Genomic DNA, 18,252 nt, shown 5'->3' on the forward strand with positions numbered 1-18,252 from the left:
CTGCCCTCCCCCACCCCAGCTTTAGCAGAGACCAGGCCTCAAGGTCGGTCAGGTGAGAGGTCAGAGGCTTGTACACATGTGCATACTTTTTGAGAAGGCAGTCTAGGGAATTAGAGAGGCCAAACCCACTTGAACCAGTTCAAGCTTATCTAGGGTCTGGTCTTGGTCAAGAATCCAGGCCTACTGATTTGCATAATTTGCATATGTTAAAGAGGGAAAGTAGGGGAAGTAAAAGAATATAGTTTAATCCTAAACTAAGACAAGGAAAATCTAATTAACTTGACTTTTGCTTCTGTATCCTTATTATCCTATTTATATAAACTGTATAACCTAGGAAAACTATGTAAAAAACAAAGATTGTAAACTAACCATGACTTTAGCAGGAGTGGAGGGAATGGTTACCCCTGCTCCTGCAGCTGTATCAGTGTGAGTGTTCCCATGAGCACTACACCCACTCTCTCAAGGAGTGTAATAAAATGCCTTCCTCTGCCCACTGTGGTCTTGAGTTCTTTGGGTGAGAATGGGCAAATCACATGGATCTTCCTAAGGTCAAGTGAAGGGAAGCAATAGGCAGCGGAAGCTCACTGGGCTTACTCCTGGATCTTGTCTTGGGGTGTCCTGTGATCCCCACTGCGGTGTTAAGAGGGCTACCACTCAAGGGGACATCACTTGCGACTTCCGGCCCTGTGATCTTACCGCTGTTCTAAGGGGCCATCACTTGGGTCTTCCTTAGGGTCTGACCCCTAGGAGGCCCTGTGATCCGCACAGATTAAGGGGTGGCTACCACTTGGTCTTCCTCTGGGAGTCCTGTGGTCTGTACAGCCTTCCCTAGGGATTATCACAGGGTTCTTCCTCAGGACTTTGGTCCTGCCTAGGAAGTCCAGTGTTCCCCAAAACCACGTTTCTCACAAGTGTCATTAGAACAGGGCTACAGGAAGGAAGCAAAGATTATCTATATTTCTTCCAGAGCATTCTGGAGAGAATATGGTGATGGAACTTCTGGTTTCTAACAAGTTGGTGATAAATTAAACCATGGGATAGAGGTGGAAGCTTCTAGCGGCATCATCTCTAGTTATACTATCTACCATCACCACTACTACCACTACCACCACCACCACTGCTCTCCTTGCCCTGAGAGTCCAGGTAGGTGAATAAAAGGACAAACGACCCAGAATCACTCAACTCAAATTCCCCCCAAATCTGTCTCTTCTCTCCTCCCTTCCCCTCTCGTCTCCCACAGGGGCAGATCTCTGAGAATCTCTAATACAGACCCTGTACTTTCCAGAGAGAGAGAGAGAGAGAGCAAGGCAGGAAGAAAGAGAAGATGAAACTGGAAAAGACTAGCCCAATCCTCTCATCTTATAGATTGGGAAACTGAGGCCTCCAGAGTGGAAATGGCTAAGGCAGGTTCACATGGGTCGGAGAAGAGAGGCACAGGTGGATTTTGGGGAAGTTTCCCAGTCTTAAATCTAGCCCGGATGCTCATACGTGTATTGAGGAGAAGAGTGACCTGTGGGGGTGTACATGTGTTCATTTTTATTCATGGATATCCATGTCCTCATGAGACCCTACATATGCGTAGGTGTAAGTACTCATGTATATGTCCATAGCTTCCTGGGCCTGGGTATGTATCTTCATGTGTGTGCCTACATATATACGGGTTTCTTCAGGTCTGTCTGTGACTAGGGGAGCCTCCAGTCATATGTCTGATTTTATATATATGTGTGTGTGTGTGTGTGTATACATACATACATACATACATGTGTGTGTGCAGAATATGTGTATATATGTACAGGCACATATATACACACATATATATTTAAAAAGCAGCTAGATGATTCATTGGATGGAGCACTGGTTCTAACAGCAGAAAGACTTGAATTCAAATCCTGCCTCAAACATATAACAGCTTATGTAACCTTGGGTGAGTCACTACTGTTTGCCTCAGTTTCCTCAACTGTAAAATACAAATAATAATAGCATCTACCTCCTAGACTTATTGTATATGGATCAAATGAAATAACATTTGTAAAGTAATTAGCACAGTGCCTGGAACATAGGTGCTATATAAATGTTAGCAAATATATGTATATATATATATATATATACACACACACATACATATATACATACCTATGTGTGTAAATCTATCATTCATAGATAGATCAATGGATAGATAGATAGATAGATAGCCTTGTGTGCTGTGGAGTATTGGGGACAGTTCTAAGAACCAATTATTAAATTTTTGGTGTAAGCATTTATACCTTAGAAATCTGCAAACATTACAAATCAGGGCTCAATTTCTTATTTTATTGGTTGTCTAGAGTTAATAAAGAGATGGAGAAAATGTTAATAATACAGATTAAACTTATAAGTGTATCTTGCAGTCTTTTCTTTTTTTTAGAGATCTGGTTGTTAAACATTTGCCAGCACACTCCTGACTGTGTGACTGCATGTCCACCTTCACCTGTGAATCCGTGTGTGTGTGTGTGTGTGTGTGTGTGTATTTGTCAAACTATACCTGCAACCCTTTCTCCCCATGATTGTATCGATGAGGATATAAGCATAAGTAAAAGGTATGCACAAAAAGTGTGTTTATATTCCCTCCAAATGCATTTAACACTACGCCTACTATGAGGATCATGGGGTCATAGATTTGGGGCTAGAAAAAACCTTAGAGATCAGTTAATTCAAACCCTAATTTTTGCAGATGGGGAAACCAGAGATTTGCTTGAGGTCCTCACAGGTAGCAGAGCTGAGTTTTGGATCCACATTTTCTAATTCCAAATTTAATACTCTTTCTACTATGTTAGGGAACTTTCCAGGCAAGGCTGAGGCAGAAGAATAAGGTTCATGAGGTTCTCGGCACCAATCCTTCTTATCCACACACCAAACCCTGGCTGGCTGGATAGATGGGGCTAGGGTGGGAAGGGTTGGAGTCAGCAGGCACTCAATTTCTTTCTGACAAAACTAGGTCTTCCTGAAGGCAGTGGGGGAACAGGAGAAGTTGGGGACCCCAAGAGCTGAGGGCATACCTCCACTCTCCCCCTTCCAAAGCCAGAATCAGGTAGGAGTTCTGGGGCCACAGGCATGCAAAAATTTTCAGGTGGGCCCTTTCCTCAGCATGGTATATTCCAAAGCATACTTGATTTGGAGTCAGAAAACCTAGGTTCATATCTCTACTGTCCTATTTACTATGAGTGTCACTTTGGGCAGGTCACCACCTCTCTGGACCTCAGTATTACTGTGTGTAATGTAACAGGGGATCAAGTCCAGACTTTCCAGTAGCCATATGGTCAGGACTCCCTTTCTCAGGAGCCTGGGTGCCTGTTGCATTGGGGAATTACAACTCAAGGAGAAGACAGTAGTGAGATGTGGAGGGGTTAATTAAGTCAAGAGTGAAATGGAGACTTCTAGGCTAGATAAAGAAAAAGAGGGAGGGAAGTAAAGAAGGAGACTACAATGACAGCGGTCTAGGAGTCCAAGAGAAGTGTAGCCATTTTATACCCCTCTTACAGATGAGGAAATAGAGGAAGGAAGGAAGGAAGGAAGGAAGGAAGGAAGGAAGGAAGGAAGGAAGGAAAGAAAGAAGGAAGGAAGGAAGGAAGGAAGGAAGGAAGGAAGGAAGGAAAGAAGGAATGAAAGAGGGAAGGAAGGAAAGAAGGAAGGAAAAAAATAAGAAAAGAAGGAAGGAAGCATTTATTAAATGTTTACTGTGTGCCAGGTACTGTGAGAAGCATTTCGTTTGATTCTCATGACAACACTAGGAGGTAGGTCCTATTATTATCTCCATTTTACAGTTGAGGAAACTGAGGCAGACAGAGGTTAAGTGGAATCCCAGAGAGGTTAAGTGATATATGTTGTTATTGTTTGTCCTTCCTTCTCTAAGAGGACCATGACGTTAGGGAGGTGATGCCGTGACACTCGAGTGAATTGGATTTGAGGGAGGGAGGGCGTGCAAAGTCCCCAGCCTCACTTTCTCCTCTGGTGCCTTCTGGGTCCAGTGGCCAGATATAAATCAGGATGACTGGAGATGGCCCTGGATGCAGTGGGAGGAGACCCTGGCCTTTTTAAGCTAAGGTCTTTTCCAGGTCTCAGTTTGACTGAGGCAACACCCATTCAGTGATTAAGGCTATGTAAGAAATTAGGCAGAGAATGGCCTCTTTGCTTAGTCAAAAAAAAAAATCAATCAATCCAGGAGGGGAAGACCTTCAGGGTTTCTGGCCAAAACAGAAACAATTGCTATTTACATTCACTCTGAGCTCACCAGGGCCCAAACAATGACCAAGTGGGGCTCGGCTGTACCAAGTGGTTCGAATCCTGGCTCTGCCACTTATTAGCTGGGGGTGACCTTGGACAAATTATTTACCTTTTCTGTGCCTCAGTTCTCTCCTCTATAAAATCACAACAATAATACCTGTACCATTTCCCTCAAAGGACTGTTGTGATAGTCACATGATTAGATGCACGAAAGTGCTTTGTAAACCATAAAGTACTCTCTAAATCTCTAAATAAGTATTAGTTATAAATAATTTATAAATTTAATCTGTAAATACAAATCTCTAAATAAGTATTGTTTATAAATAAATCTCTAATAAGTATTAGTATTTCCAGGGAGAACAAACCATCTAGGGCCTGAATTATTGGACTCTCTGCTCTATGACCTGGCACTGGGGATGGACCCAAAGGGCCCTGGGTAAGGAGGAAATGTCATTCTGGCAGTTGGTCAAAGACGCCATCCTTTGTGGCCTTTCTGCTTCAGTGGTCTGTCCAATGGTGGGGACAGACAGATGGCAGCAGGAAGAGGTAGGAGATAAGGATGATCTGGTGGACAAGTTCCCTGGAGCATGATTATGGGTGAGACTGACTTACAAGAGGCAAGCTCTGGGCTCAGACAACGATGTCCCCAAGGGTTCCCAGACACTCAATCTTTTGTCTGAGGCCTTGGTATATAGTCAAGGAGGATATTCACTTGGGAAACCAGTCTCTTTATAGCTCCCATCCAGGAATCCAGGCAGCTGTGGTGGGGAATCTGGGGGCAGCTTTCCTCATTTGTAGTGTGAAGGAATTGACCTGATGGCCTCCAAAGACCCTTTCAGTTCTAAATATACAATCCTATGAAAACAATTATTAGGAGCTATTTCACCTAATTATATGCCAATAAATTTGATAATCTAAGCAAAATGGATGAATATTTACAAAAATTTAATAGTGTCCCTATGGGAAAAGGCCCATGTGTCTAATTAGATCCTTATGAATGCAGGAGCAAATGAATGAATGAATGAATGGATGGATGGATGAAAAGAACAGTTATTAAAGATGTATGGGATGGAAAATTAAAATAATGGGAGAGACATCTTTAGGAGAAGCAAAGCAAATTTATTTTATAATAAACCTTGTGAGATTTGGGCGGTCGCATCCACTAGGAAACTAGTGGAGGGAGGCAAAGTACAAAGGAAATGCAGCACTAGATATACTCGTCCCGCCCACCTCTATCCATTCTCACCATTGGCTGGGAGGTGGGCTTACAATCTAGGTGCAAAAATACAGAGCCAAACCATACATACTTCCCATATTAGGGCTACTAATGTGGCGATGATATGGCTTAAGAGAAAGAATGAGGAAGGAGAGGGGGACCTTCCTGGAGCAGAGAACAAACAGCTTACAGGTAGTCCATTATCTCCCTATTTGGTAAAATTCTTGTGCTAGCACCCAGAGAGAGGGGGGAGGCAAGGGCACCTACAGTTTCAGGCCCTGACTTTCCAGAAGTTAGCTAAGTCACTACAAGGTTAAATTCCAAGCCTCTCCTACTCCCTCAGACATTCCCCATTCCAGAAATATGAGAAGAGAATAGCCCCTATATTCTTACCCTGTGAAGTCTTCACAAATTATCCTTCTCACTCAAAGAGCTTAGCCCTACAGTAAGCCTTAGGATACAAAAATTTAAAGCAAGACAATCTCTGTCCCCAGGGAGCTTACATTCTATTAAGGGATGAAGAAGCTAGACTTGAAGATGGGTTAGGAAGAAGTGGTATGATGAGCTTGGGACCAGGCAATATAAGATGAAAGCTCACCAAGTTCTCTGAATTGGGAGTCTGAATTCTGGGGGGAGGAGGAGGAAGAACAGAAGGAACAGGAGGAAGAGGAGGAAGAGGAGGGCAAGGAGGAGGCCAGACTGCTGAAGTATGGTTTGGAGATAGCCAGGAAGGAAGTAACGACTACCTTTTTCATAAGGTCTAGGATTGGTTTGAATTTGACATATTCTGGAGATCTTGGATCCTACTCTACTTCCTCAGTCCAAAAAGTGGCTATCCTTCAGCAGGCCGATGTATCCCTGTCCTCATCCTGGGCATTATGAGAAGGTTGCCTTGGGTTCCCAAAGCCCTTATGTTTGCTGATCTACATGACATGGATCACCTCTCACCTCTGAGAACCCTGGTTCTGGATCTCCATGCTGCTTTTCTCAAGTTTAGTGTAGCTGTTCTGAGTAATCCATTATGTAAATCATAGCCTGAGCCCCCATCCTGTACAACATTCTGTTAACAGACAATGCAAGACAACGCAATCTAACAGGAAAAGCATTTAATTAAGACAAAATAATATGAATAACAAAGGGAAATCAAACAGTTGAGTCATTCTCTGGTCCATACACAAATGAGTGCAGTCTCCTACACCTCCTGAGGTGGCAGATGCAATAGAAATCTCCTGGGGAAAACTTAGAAGGCCGTGGAGAGACCATTCCTTTGGACACAGAAAAATGAGTTAAGAAAATTGTCAACTGGTACTCTGTCTCCTTTTGTGGCATTTCTGATGGATGGCACAGAGATCTGCTAAGCTCTCTAAACAGAATGGAATCTTCTAAACCCTCTCAGCTTGGCTCCAGAGTCAGGCACCACAATGCCATCAGGACCCCTTCTCCATTCCCTACTCCAAGTACAATCCAAAGTTTGCTTCTCTAACTCTGATCCCTCTTGGATCCCTCCCAAAGCCTTGCTCTCGGGCAGATCCCTCTGCTCCCAATTTCTCAGAAATATCCCAGGATGTGCTGGATACAAAGTCTAGTAACCCTCATTCCCATGCCTCTATAACCCTCATTTCCTTTGTCTTTTTTTCCATGCAATACCTTGGGCTCTTTTTTTCCAGCTGATGCAATCCTGAAATCCATGTGCAAACTCCTATGGGAATCCAGCTTCCTGGAAAAGTCTCCAATGAACAACAGCTTTCCTGCCTTGTCCATGTGGATACCTTGAAGCTGCCCTGGAGACCTTCCTTAAAGATAGGCAATCCCTGACTTTATTAGTTCTGATAAAATGATGCAGTTAAATGACACATTCTCACATTCAAATTCTACCTTTCCCAAGAAGTCTTCTCACTCTCCCACTCCCATATGAATTGGCACAGAGTGAAGTGAGCAGAACCAGATCATTGTCCACAGTAACAGTAATATTGGAAGGCTGATCAACTGTGAAAGACTTAGCTGTTTTGGTCAATACAATGATTCTCCAGAGAGAGAGTTGATGAACTCTGAGTACGGATTGAAGTATATTTTGTTAAACTTTATTTTTCTTGGTTTTTTTTTTTTTGCAGTATGGCTAATACGGAAATAATGTTTTGCGTGATTTTACATGTATAATTGATATCATATTGCTTGTTTTCTCAATGAGTGGGGAAGGGGCAGGAGGGAGGGAAAGAATTTGGAACTCAATTTTTAAAAAAAAGAACGTTAAAAATAAATAAATAATCAAAGATGAAGTCTTCCCTCATTTCCTTCCATAGCATGTTAGAATCCTATAAAATTAGTGGTGGGAGGGATCTATGCTGATGCCCCTCTATTATACTGGATAAAAGTTTAGCAGTGATAACTCAAGGTCTCAGGATTGGGAGTCTGAGTTCTGATAGGAGAGGAAGGAGAAGGAGGAAGCAGAGGAAGAGGAGGAGAAAGAAGGAAAGACCAAAGTGCCGGAGTATGGATCGTACATAGACATTTTACAGAAAGGGACAATGAGGCTCATTCATTCATTCAGAGGCAGCTAGGTGGCGCAGTGGACAGAGCATTGGGCCTGGAGTCAGGAAGACCTGAGTTCAAATCCAGCCTCAAACAGTTAGTGGCTGTGTGACTCTGGGCAAATCACTCAACCTCTGTCTGCCCTCAGTTTCTTCATCTGCGAAATGGGGTGGGGAGGGAGGTGATAATACACACCTACCTCCCAGGGTTGTTGTGAGAATCAAAGGAGATAATATTTGTAAAGTGCTTTGCAAACCTTAAAATGCTACATTAATGCTTGCTACCATCTTTATTCAATAAACATTTATTAAGCGCCTACTATGAACCAGGCTTTGTAGTTGGTCCTGGAAATACAAAGACCAAAATGAATCAGTCTCCACCTTCAAGGAATTTACCTTCTCTGGGGACCTAGATCCGAGGTCACACAGCTAGTCAGAGATAGAGTCTAGTCAAGAAGCCAGATCTCCTAACTCCCTATCTAGGGCTTTTCCCACTCTATCCAAGGAGCAGGCCTAAACAAACCAGCCACTTCGAACCTCTTCCTTTCTTTCCTATTCTCCACCAGCCCAGCTGAACTGCTCCACAGGCTACATCATGGATAGAGGCCTTGATGTGGACTCAGGGAAACCTGGGCTTTAATTCTGCCTCGGACATTCATTTATTAGCTGTGTGATCCCGGGAAAATTACTTACCTACCTTTTCCTTCCCTGTAAAAGGAGAATAAGAATTCCTGGAGCACTAACCTTGTAGGATCATTGTGAGGACTACAAGACAACATGAACAAAGCGTTTGGAGATTTAGTAAGAGTTATAAAAAGCAGTTATTGTTCTTGTCCGTCAGTATCCCCTCAGACAGCATCCTGAAGGTCAGCAGGGTTCCTTGGCCAAAGATGAGATCTCTCTGATGCTCAAAGGTTTTCCATTCTTCATCTTTTGCTCCCTGTCTAGAACCGCCACAATCCATCTGGCAGATGTGGGGCAAGGAGATGACAGTCAGAGGTAGGAGGCTAAACTCACTAAGCATTAGGCCAGATCCTCTAAGGTGAGTGGGATGAGAGTTAGAGAGATTCCAGAGTGGTAGCTGCAGGATAAGACAGCTGGGTCATCAGAGCTAAGAGTTAGGGCTTGGATCTATAATTTAATTAATATAGGGGACTCCCACATCAGGAAATTCCCTTTACAAGTTTGCAAGTTGGCACCTCCTCTGCAATTTAAAGTCTTAGTGAGTTGCCTAGGGCACTCCATGTTCCAACATTTACTAGGTGGGTGTCCATGGATAGGTCACCTCATCCCCTTAAGCCTTAGTTTCCTCATCTGTAAAGTAGAGATAAGACATGAATAATTTACTTCACAAGGTGGCTGGGGAGAGAATATTTTGCAAACTATAAAAGTGTTTTAGAAATATATATTATCATTATCTGTTTAATGACATGTGCAGAATAGATGCAAATCAAGACTTCAGTTAGCCTCTTGAGTGTGTCCCTCTCTAATGCATCTCCTTTTCTGGTCACCTACTTTATAAGTTTCTCAAGGACAAGGACTGAATCTTGTTCCTTTCTATCTCTACTACGGAGCCCGAGACATTGGGGCTCAGAAAATGTTAACAAGGGCCTTCAATTCTCCAATGTTAAGGACTGAAGTTCTAAGGGTGGGATTTTAGGCATGCAGGGAAGACATTTTGGGGTAGGACTGCCTTCTTACGATACAATATATGAGCCAAATAAGCAGCTACAAACTCTACCAGTATTAAGGACTAGCTGTGTCCATGGGGCTCAGGGCTAGCTCTCCTGGATGACTAAGAACTATTGAACATCTCCCCCTCCCCTTCTGAGTCACAGGTGTGAGTCACAGACCTAACTTTTGATTCTCATGGGGAGAGACCCAAAGAGGATTCAGGGATGCCACCTGGTGGGTGGGGTCAGCACACCTGTTCCTGGCTGGGGCCTGGAGTAGTGTTGAGTGATCCCTAAGGGAGCCTAGGTTTCTCCTAAACAGCTAAGTCTTTCAGTAATAGAAACCCGATAGTGAGAGGTGAAGCAGAGAAGAGGGCCTTTGTTTAGGGGCCTGATGGGGGCTCCTGGTAAATGGATTTTGCCTCTTTTTTTACTTCCCTCCAAGCAGACCCATAATGTCAGAACGCCTCTTCCCCCCACTTACCATGTCCAACTTTCTATTTAGACAGAGTAGCGTAGAAAGGACATCAACCAGGCTGGACTCATGCCCAGGGAAGATTGCTCACCCACAGATTACAGGAGTAGGGGAGAGGAGGGGAAGGAAAAGAATGCCTGCTCCAGAGATGGGAAAGTGGGACCACTTCTATCCATTTATTGTTATACTTGTTATTTTTAATCATCATCATCAGTCATCATTATCAGTTCTGGTCCAAGCCGCATTTCAATGTCAGAGAGAACTTTAAGAGAACACTCCCGGTGAAGAAATCCCCTCTCCCCATGTAGATGTATAGGCATGCAAGAGGCACTGAGAGGTTAAGTAACTCACCCAGGGTCATGCCAGCAGCATTCTCTCCTTCGGCTTAGCCTCCCGGAGGTAATCTACTGAGTGGAGCATCCATCCATGACCCGGGCCGAGCCCAGGCTGACTTTCTTCCACTTCATCTCTGTCCTCTTTCTTTACCTCACCAGTCACCCTGCTATGACCAGAGCATACCATTCATTTACTATCTTTTAAAATCATCTGTTATTTGGGCTGACCTTTAAAACAGCATTTGGAGTGGGAACAAATTATGTCATTTTTGGATTATCCACAAATTGCCATTAATTGGGAGTCAGTCAGTCTATTCTTTGACCCAGCAATACCGCTAGTAGGTCTGCTTCCCAAGGTGATTGGGGGGAAAGGAAAAGAAACTCAATGTTCTAAAATATTTAAGGAGCTCGCTTTGTGGTGGTGAAGGACTGGAAATTGAGGGGATGTCTGTCAGTTGGGGAATGGCTGATATGATTGTGATGGAATACTGCTGGGCCATAAGAAGTCATGACCTGGTTGATTTTAGAAAAGCATGGTAAGGCTTGCATGAAATAATGGAAAGTGAAGTGAGTAGAACCAAGAGAACGTCATATGTAGTAACAGCAATATTGTTCGAAGAATAAGTATGAAGAACTAAGTTATTCTGAGTACTATAAATACTCAGATCCACTTTAAAGGAAGATATTATCCACCTCCAGAGAAAGAACTGATAAATAGAGGTATGGTTTTGCATATATCTATAAATCTGCATCAAATGGTTGCCTTCTGTAGTGCAGGGTGTGGAGGGAGAGAGTGATGGATACAATTAAGAACTTTAAATGTAACAAAAATAAAGAAAGAAAGAAAAATTAAAATTAAAAAATTTTTAAAGAGTTAGACAATCAACATATATTAAGCACCTACTATGTGCAAAGCACTGGGCTAAGTGCTAAGGATACAAAGAAAGGCAAAAGACAAATGATTAGAACTCATTTTTAGCAAAAGAGTCCTCTTATATTCTTCCTCACTCTCTGTTTACATTCCTACATGGGAAGATGATACTTTATCATTAGGGCTTTTAGAAGGAGTATACATACATAGAGGGCACAGGTGTGAATTGACTATGATGGGATGATATCCAAAAAAAAAATTGAGAGGTGAGAAAGAGGGATACATTGGGAGAAAGGGGAAGGGAGAGGTAGAATGGAGTAAATTATCTCCTGTAAAAGAGGTGCAAAAGAGTAAGGGAAGATAGCAGGGGTGGCAGGCAACTCTTGTACTCTACCCTCATCCGAATTGACTCAAAGAGGAAATAATATACATACTCAGGTATAGAAATTCATCTTACCTTACAGGGAAGTAGGAGGGGAGGCAGATAAAAGGAGGGGTGCTGATAAAAGGAGGGTATATGGGGGGAGGTGGTGGTCAGTAGCAAAACACTTTTGAAGAGGTACAGGGTCAAAGGAGAGACAGAGAAGGATAAACAGGGAAAATAGGATGAAGGGAAATACATAGTAATCATAACTGTTAATGTGAATGGGATGAATTCACCCATAAAATGGAGGTGGATAGCAGAGTAGACTAAAAATCAGACTCCTACAGAATACTGTTCAGAAGAAACACACTTGAAGCAGATAGAAATACACAGAATAAAATTAAGGGGATAGAACAGAATCTATTATGCTTCAGTGAAAGTAAAAAAAAAAGTAGGGGTAGCAATCATGATCTCAGACAAAGCAAAATCAAAAATAGATCTAATTAAAAGAGATAAGCAGGGAAATTTCATTTGCTAAAAGGTGAATTTGCTAAAGTCATAGACAATGAAGCAATGTCAGTACTAAACATATATGGACCAAATGGTATAGCACCTAAATTTTTAGAGAAGCTAAATGAATTACAGGAGGAAATAGTAAAACTATACTAGTGGGGAAACTCAACTTTCTTCTCTCAGAACTAGATAAATCAAACCACAAAATAAGCAAGAAAAACGTTAAGGAGATGAATAGAATTTTAGAAATGTTAGATATGATAGACCTCTGGAGAAAATTGAATGGGGATAAAAAGGAATATACCTTTTTCTCAGTGGTACATGGCACCTACACAAAAATTGACCATGTATTTATTAGGACATAAAAACCTCACAGCCAAATGCAGAGTGGGATGGGGGTTCAGGGACCCTGTAGAGAATGTAGTGAGTATAGGTCTTCCCATAGGCTAGCTCCCCCAGGGTAGTGAGGCACTTCCCAGGTTGGAGGGTGGGGCTATTTCCTGTGTTCCCCTTGGATTATGAGCCCACATAACAAGGCAGGTCCCAGAGGAAGGGCCCAGTTCATGCCCTACTGCCCCTCCCCAAAATAAAAACTGGCTATTTGGTGTAGATGGCATTTTAGTTACAAAAGACTTTGCATCCATGATCTCATTTGATCCTCAGGACAACCTTGAGAGGGAGAAAGGGCAGGGGTTTGTCAGAGAAGATAGTGGATGGGGAAGAACTTTACAAGCTTCAGCAATGATGATAAGGATGAGGAGGAAGACGAAGAAGAGGCAGAGAGTGAGAGAAGAGGCAGGATGGTGGAAAAGGTAATGAGCCAACAAGCATTTATTAAGTACTTATATACTGGGCGCTGTGCTAAGCACTGAAAGATACAAATCAAGGCAAAAAGCTGTCTCTGCCCTTGAGGAGTGTACCTTCTACTAGGGGAGATGACCTTTAAATAACTAGGTAAATACATTACATAAGGAATATTCTTTAGAACCAATGTTCTAAACCTGAGTCTGTGAACATTTTTTTCATAAGTGATAACTGTGTTTCAATATCGTTAGTATCCTTTGTAATCCCGTGTATTTTATTTTCTGCATTTAAAAACACGATTCTGAAAAGGGGCAAAGAGGCTTCACCAGACTGCCAAAGGGGCCCAGGACACAAAACATTTAAGAACTCCTGTCTTAAGACATCATTGTAGTAATGATAACAGACGTTTATACAACTTTTAACGTTAGTATAGTGTTTTACGGGCATCATCTCATGCGATCCAGGGCTTAGGACAGTGCCTGGCATATAGTAGGTGCTTAATAAATGCTTATTTATTTGACTCGACCCTCATAGCCACTTTATGAGGCAGGTGCTACTATTATTACAGCCTTTTTATAGAGAGTTAACTGAGGCTCAGAGAGGTTGTCAAAAGAGAGAGTCAGAACTGTAGGACTTCAGAGGAGCCTCAGGTCCTTCCTAGACTAAGGGGAATCTGGATAGAATGTTGTCGTTGGTCTTTTTTTATTTTTTATTTTTTGAGGCAATTGAGGTTAAGTAACTTTCCCCAGGTCACACCACTAGTAAGTGTCTGAGGTCAGATTTGAACTTAGGTCCTCCTGACTCCAGGGCAAATGCTCTATCTACTGCCCCTTGGTCTTTAGTTTTTGAAGAGGGCCAATGGCATCACAGGGTAATAGGATAGAATGAAATCAGAGAGGAAGTCATATCTTAGTGACTCTTTCACTGTGTGCCCCAGTGTCTGAAGGATGGAAGGATTGCAACAGAGGAGCATGGGAAGTTAAGTCTCTCTCTATTAGATGTTCTCTCCAAGTCCAAGTTCTTCTTCAGTCCGCCCAGCCCCACCCTGCCCCATTCTCCACCCTCTAGCCCATACTCCCCCTTCCCAGCCAGGGTACAAGGCAGGACTAAAGCTTCCTGCCTCAGGCGGGGCTTTGGAGAGAAAAGGCAGCCACACCCTCTGGCTAAGGACTGAAAAAGCAGGTGCAGGGCCCCTGGTCAGGCTACCATAGCTCCAGGAGGGAATAGCTCAGGTATTTGGGTAGACTGGCTCCTTGTCCTTCCCATCCCTCTCTTATCTTCTGGCCTAATCTTGCTCCTTTCTCCAACGCTGTCCAGGGTTTCTCCCTTTCCAGCCCCAACCCCACACCCTGCCTTTCTCCTCCTCTAGTGCCTTGAGTTTTCCTTGATCCAAGAGTCCTAAGCTGACAGCTTCTGCCTCTTCTGTGGGCTGAAGCTTCCCTGCCTCTCCCCATCCATTATTATTTTCCCTCATGCCAATATTACAGACATTCCCAGGACTTGGCTTGGGAGTCTCTTCATGGTGAGTAAACCATCAGGGAGAGGGGTAGGCAGTCAGCAACCACTCACTAAAGGAAAAAGGGAGAGAAAGCAGTACTGGATGGGGGTAGACATAGGAAGCCTCTTTCTTAAGAGGGTGATAAATAGCTGTGTTGGTCTGTAGTGGATTGTATCATATCTTGTGCTGTAGTGTGCATGAGTGTGTGTGTGTGTGTGTGTGTGTGTGTGTGTGTGTGTGTGAAACACAGAAAGAGATAGATAGGGAGGGGGAGACAGAGAGAGAGAGAAAGGAAGGGAGGAAGGAAGAAAGAAAGAAAGAAACAAAGGAAGGAAGGAAGGAAAGAAGGAAGGAAGGAAAGAAGGAAGGAAGGAAGGAAGGAAGGAAGGAAGGAAGGAAGGAAGGAAGGAAGGAAGGAAGGAAGGAAGGAAGGAAGGAAGGAAGGAAGGAAGGAAGGAAGAGACATACAGAGACAGAAAGTCTCCCACAGCCCAATTGGGAGGTCCCCTGGAGTGAGTCCCAACCTTTCTTCTCCTGTCTGCCCCTCTCCCAGGGTAGTTGAGCACACTCAGAGAGGCTCAGGAAAGATGACTTGGTTAATAGATTAGCTGTCACATGTGACCTTTATCGGGTGCAACTGTAGTGTTTTGGGGAAGATGTAGAGAAAACTTTGCAAGAGAAGGAGCCAGGATTGTGTGGGATGAGGAGCCTGTGCTGTCTCTCCTAGGTTTCTTGTGGGTAGGAGCTGGTGGGGGGGGGCGGGGTGGAGAATGAGAAGGAAGTTGGCTGGTGGCTATTACAGGTCTGGATGCCTCCCTCCTGGTTGGCTGCCCTTTCCTCAGTACTGAGTCACTGTCTCCCAGGGCAAGGGTGGGATTCTTATCCATGCCTCACAGAATCCTCCCTATTTTCTCCCAGGATAAAGATGGGATCGGGCCTTAGCTCCATAGAATTCCCCCGTTACTCCTCCCAGATCACAGCTGGAATCTGGTCTCTGTCCCACCAAGTCCCCTTACTCCCTGTAGGTCAGATCCCTTCAGTCCCCAGAGATCAGATCCCACCAAGTCTCCTCATTCCCTCCCCATAGACCAAGTAGACACTATTTTCTCCCCCAGATGGCCTCTCAGCGAGCAATGGGCTCCCTCTTCTGTGGTCTGGGTATCTTCCTCCTCTTCACGGCACTGGGTGAGTACAGATGGACAGATGAACAAAGAGGGCTGATGGTGTACTAACTCTGATTCTTTTTTTTTTTCACCAGAGGACAGGTGTTTTCTTTTCTCTGCCCCAGGGATTTCCTTTGGCTGGTCCTTGGAGGGTTTGGCCTCAGTAGATTTATGGTCTTGGGGGCAAAACCACCATACTCATTGTCACTTATGAAGAAACTGAGGCCCAGACAGGGGCAGTGACTTTTCTAAATTCACCTAACAAATTCATGGAGACTTAAGTCCAGCTCTCTGTTGTTCCAGGTCTATTATTTTTCTTCTTCCTTCTGGGGCTCCTGGTTCTATTTACTAGTCACCAGCTTTCCCTGACAGAGCCTTAGGAGACCTGGGTTTTGATGCCTGGCTCAGCCACTAACTCACTGTGCGACCCTGGGCAAATGACTTGCCCTCTCTGAGGTGGTGGGGTGGTGATGGGTGACTATGCTGAGGGCTGCCCGTGCCCTAGGGCTGTTGTGAGGATCTGATGAAATTAACAGAGGGGAAAGCATAAGGTTTATTCACTATGATCTCTAGAAAAACCAAACTCTCTTCTTAACTTCTCTTTCCCTTGGTTTTCTGAAGCCCTGCAGTGAGGCTCCTCCAGCCCCCAGCCCCCAACCCAGCCAGATTATTAAGGTCTTGGGCCGGCCCAATGAGACCGTAGTTAGGGATTTGGGAAAACCCTAATGTGAGCTGAGCTCAGTTAAGTGACCACAGAGTCTGGGCCCCTCAGGCATCCCCTGGGAGATGCTGGTAAGAAGGTCTGCCAGACCTCAATCGGACTGTGGGATGTCTGACCCAGGCCTTCTGCCCAGATGAGCATTTAGGTCTGGCTTCCAGACCTCAAAGAGAGCTGAAGCACACAAATAATTCAGCTCATTCCATCCACCTCTCTGCTTCCCATGATGAATGAGATGGTGTAGGCTCGCTCTCAGCCTAAGAAGAATAGGGGAGAGAAGAGCCCGAGTAACGGAATGAGGAATCACCTTCTTACCTCAATAGGATCATAAACTTAGATGAAGGGGCCTTAGGAGACCACTCATTTACTTCATATATGAGGAAACTGAGCTCCAGAGAAGGCACACGTTCACCCAGACGTTAGGCAGCAGGTCAGCAATTTGAACCTAGGCCTTCCGGTTCAGCTCCAAATCAGCATCCTTTCTACTTTGCCCATCTGCCTCAAACAATCGCCAGCTGGATTTTACCCAGACTGCAAAATCTCAATCTGAACATATAGTGGGAAGAGTGCTACCCTTGAGAATCCAGAGATCTGGGTTCAAGTCACATGTCATGGGATCTCAGAAACGGAGGGGCACTTGGAACATAACTAGGCCAAACTGTATCGGAGCAGGAATCTTCTTCTTTTTTGAGGGGTGGGGAGGCAGCTGGGGTTAGGTGAGTTGCCCACAGTCACATAGCTAATAAGCGTCTGAGGCCAGAGTTGAAGTCAGGTCCTTCTGACTCCAGGGCTGGTGTTCTAGCTGCCCCTAGAAATTTTCTTTAAAAAAAAATTGTTTTGGCCTTTTTGTTCTTACATCACCTACATTTTCCTCCTTTATCCCTCCCTTTTGCCCTCCCAGAGAACCATTTCATATACCAACAACAACAAAAAAAATTAAAGAAAAAGAGGAAGAAGAGGAAAAAAAATCAGCAAAACCAATTAATACACTGGAAAAACATGACAATGCATGCAATGTTCCACACCTGTAAATCCCCCTACCTTGGAGCAGTGTCCTTGATTAATAGTTCTGCTTGAATACATTCTGTAATGGTGAACTCACTACCCCTGTGCCAAGTCACTCAACTTTTGTTTGCCTCTGTTTCCTTATCTGTAAAATGAGAGAATTAGATGATTTCAAAGGTCCCATCCAGCTCCAAATCTGTAATTCTATGAATCTTTCAAATAATTGAAGACAGTGATATACCACACCCCACCCCAATCTTCTCTTCTCTAGGGCTAAACATCCGTCATACACATTTACACACGAGAAATGTGTATATGAAAAGTTATCATGCTGTTTTGTATTTAGTCAGAGCAATATCATTTATAAACTATGTGTGGCCTTGGAAAGGATATTTCACCTCTGTGGGCCTCAGTTTCCCTATGTTTAAAAAGAAAAGATTAGACTAAATGATCTTTAAGGTACCTTCCAGCTCTGACATTCTACAATACTCCCATATCTCCAGGTCCTTTTAGAGGGGAGGTAAGGGTAGAGATTGGATTTTGAAATCGTGTCTTCAATGATGCCCTGATTTTATACACTGAATCAGGCTCTTAGACCTTAGCCATTTGCCTCTTAGACCTCAGCCATCTACTATCTGGTCCCTGTGAGCAGAGGGCTTCAAATCCCGGTGGGGTTGTCTTGCCCCCATACCTGGAGTGCAGAGTGAGAGACAGCATGGAGAAAGCCCTGGGCTGAGAGGCTGAATACCTCTTCCCTTCACTTCCTGGATATGGGATGAAAGGGTTAAATGATAAGAGTGTGAGGCTGAAGTGGCTTTTATGGTGTCCG

The 18,252-nt window shown here is 43.9% G+C and overlaps 1 long non-coding RNA gene across 1 annotated transcript; it reads right to left on the reverse strand.

Moving 5' to 3' along the window:
* Positions 1–6,637: 6,637 nt before the first annotated feature.
* LOC118831987 lies at positions 6,638–17,562 on the reverse strand. The gene is made up of 4 exons (XR_005009163.1): positions 17,460–17,562; positions 10,504–10,654; positions 7,124–7,269; positions 6,638–6,741 (listed from the first exon to the last, which is right to left on the reverse strand). It is a non-coding gene; the product is annotated as an uncharacterized LOC118831987 (long non-coding RNA).
* Between the last annotated feature and the right edge of the window lie 690 nt (positions 17,563–18,252).

Source organism: Trichosurus vulpecula, chromosome 9, assembly GCF_011100635.1.
Source record: "Trichosurus vulpecula isolate mTriVul1 chromosome 9, mTriVul1.pri, whole genome shotgun sequence".
Classification (NCBI taxonomy): Eukaryota; Metazoa; Chordata; class Mammalia; order Diprotodontia; family Phalangeridae; genus Trichosurus; species Trichosurus vulpecula.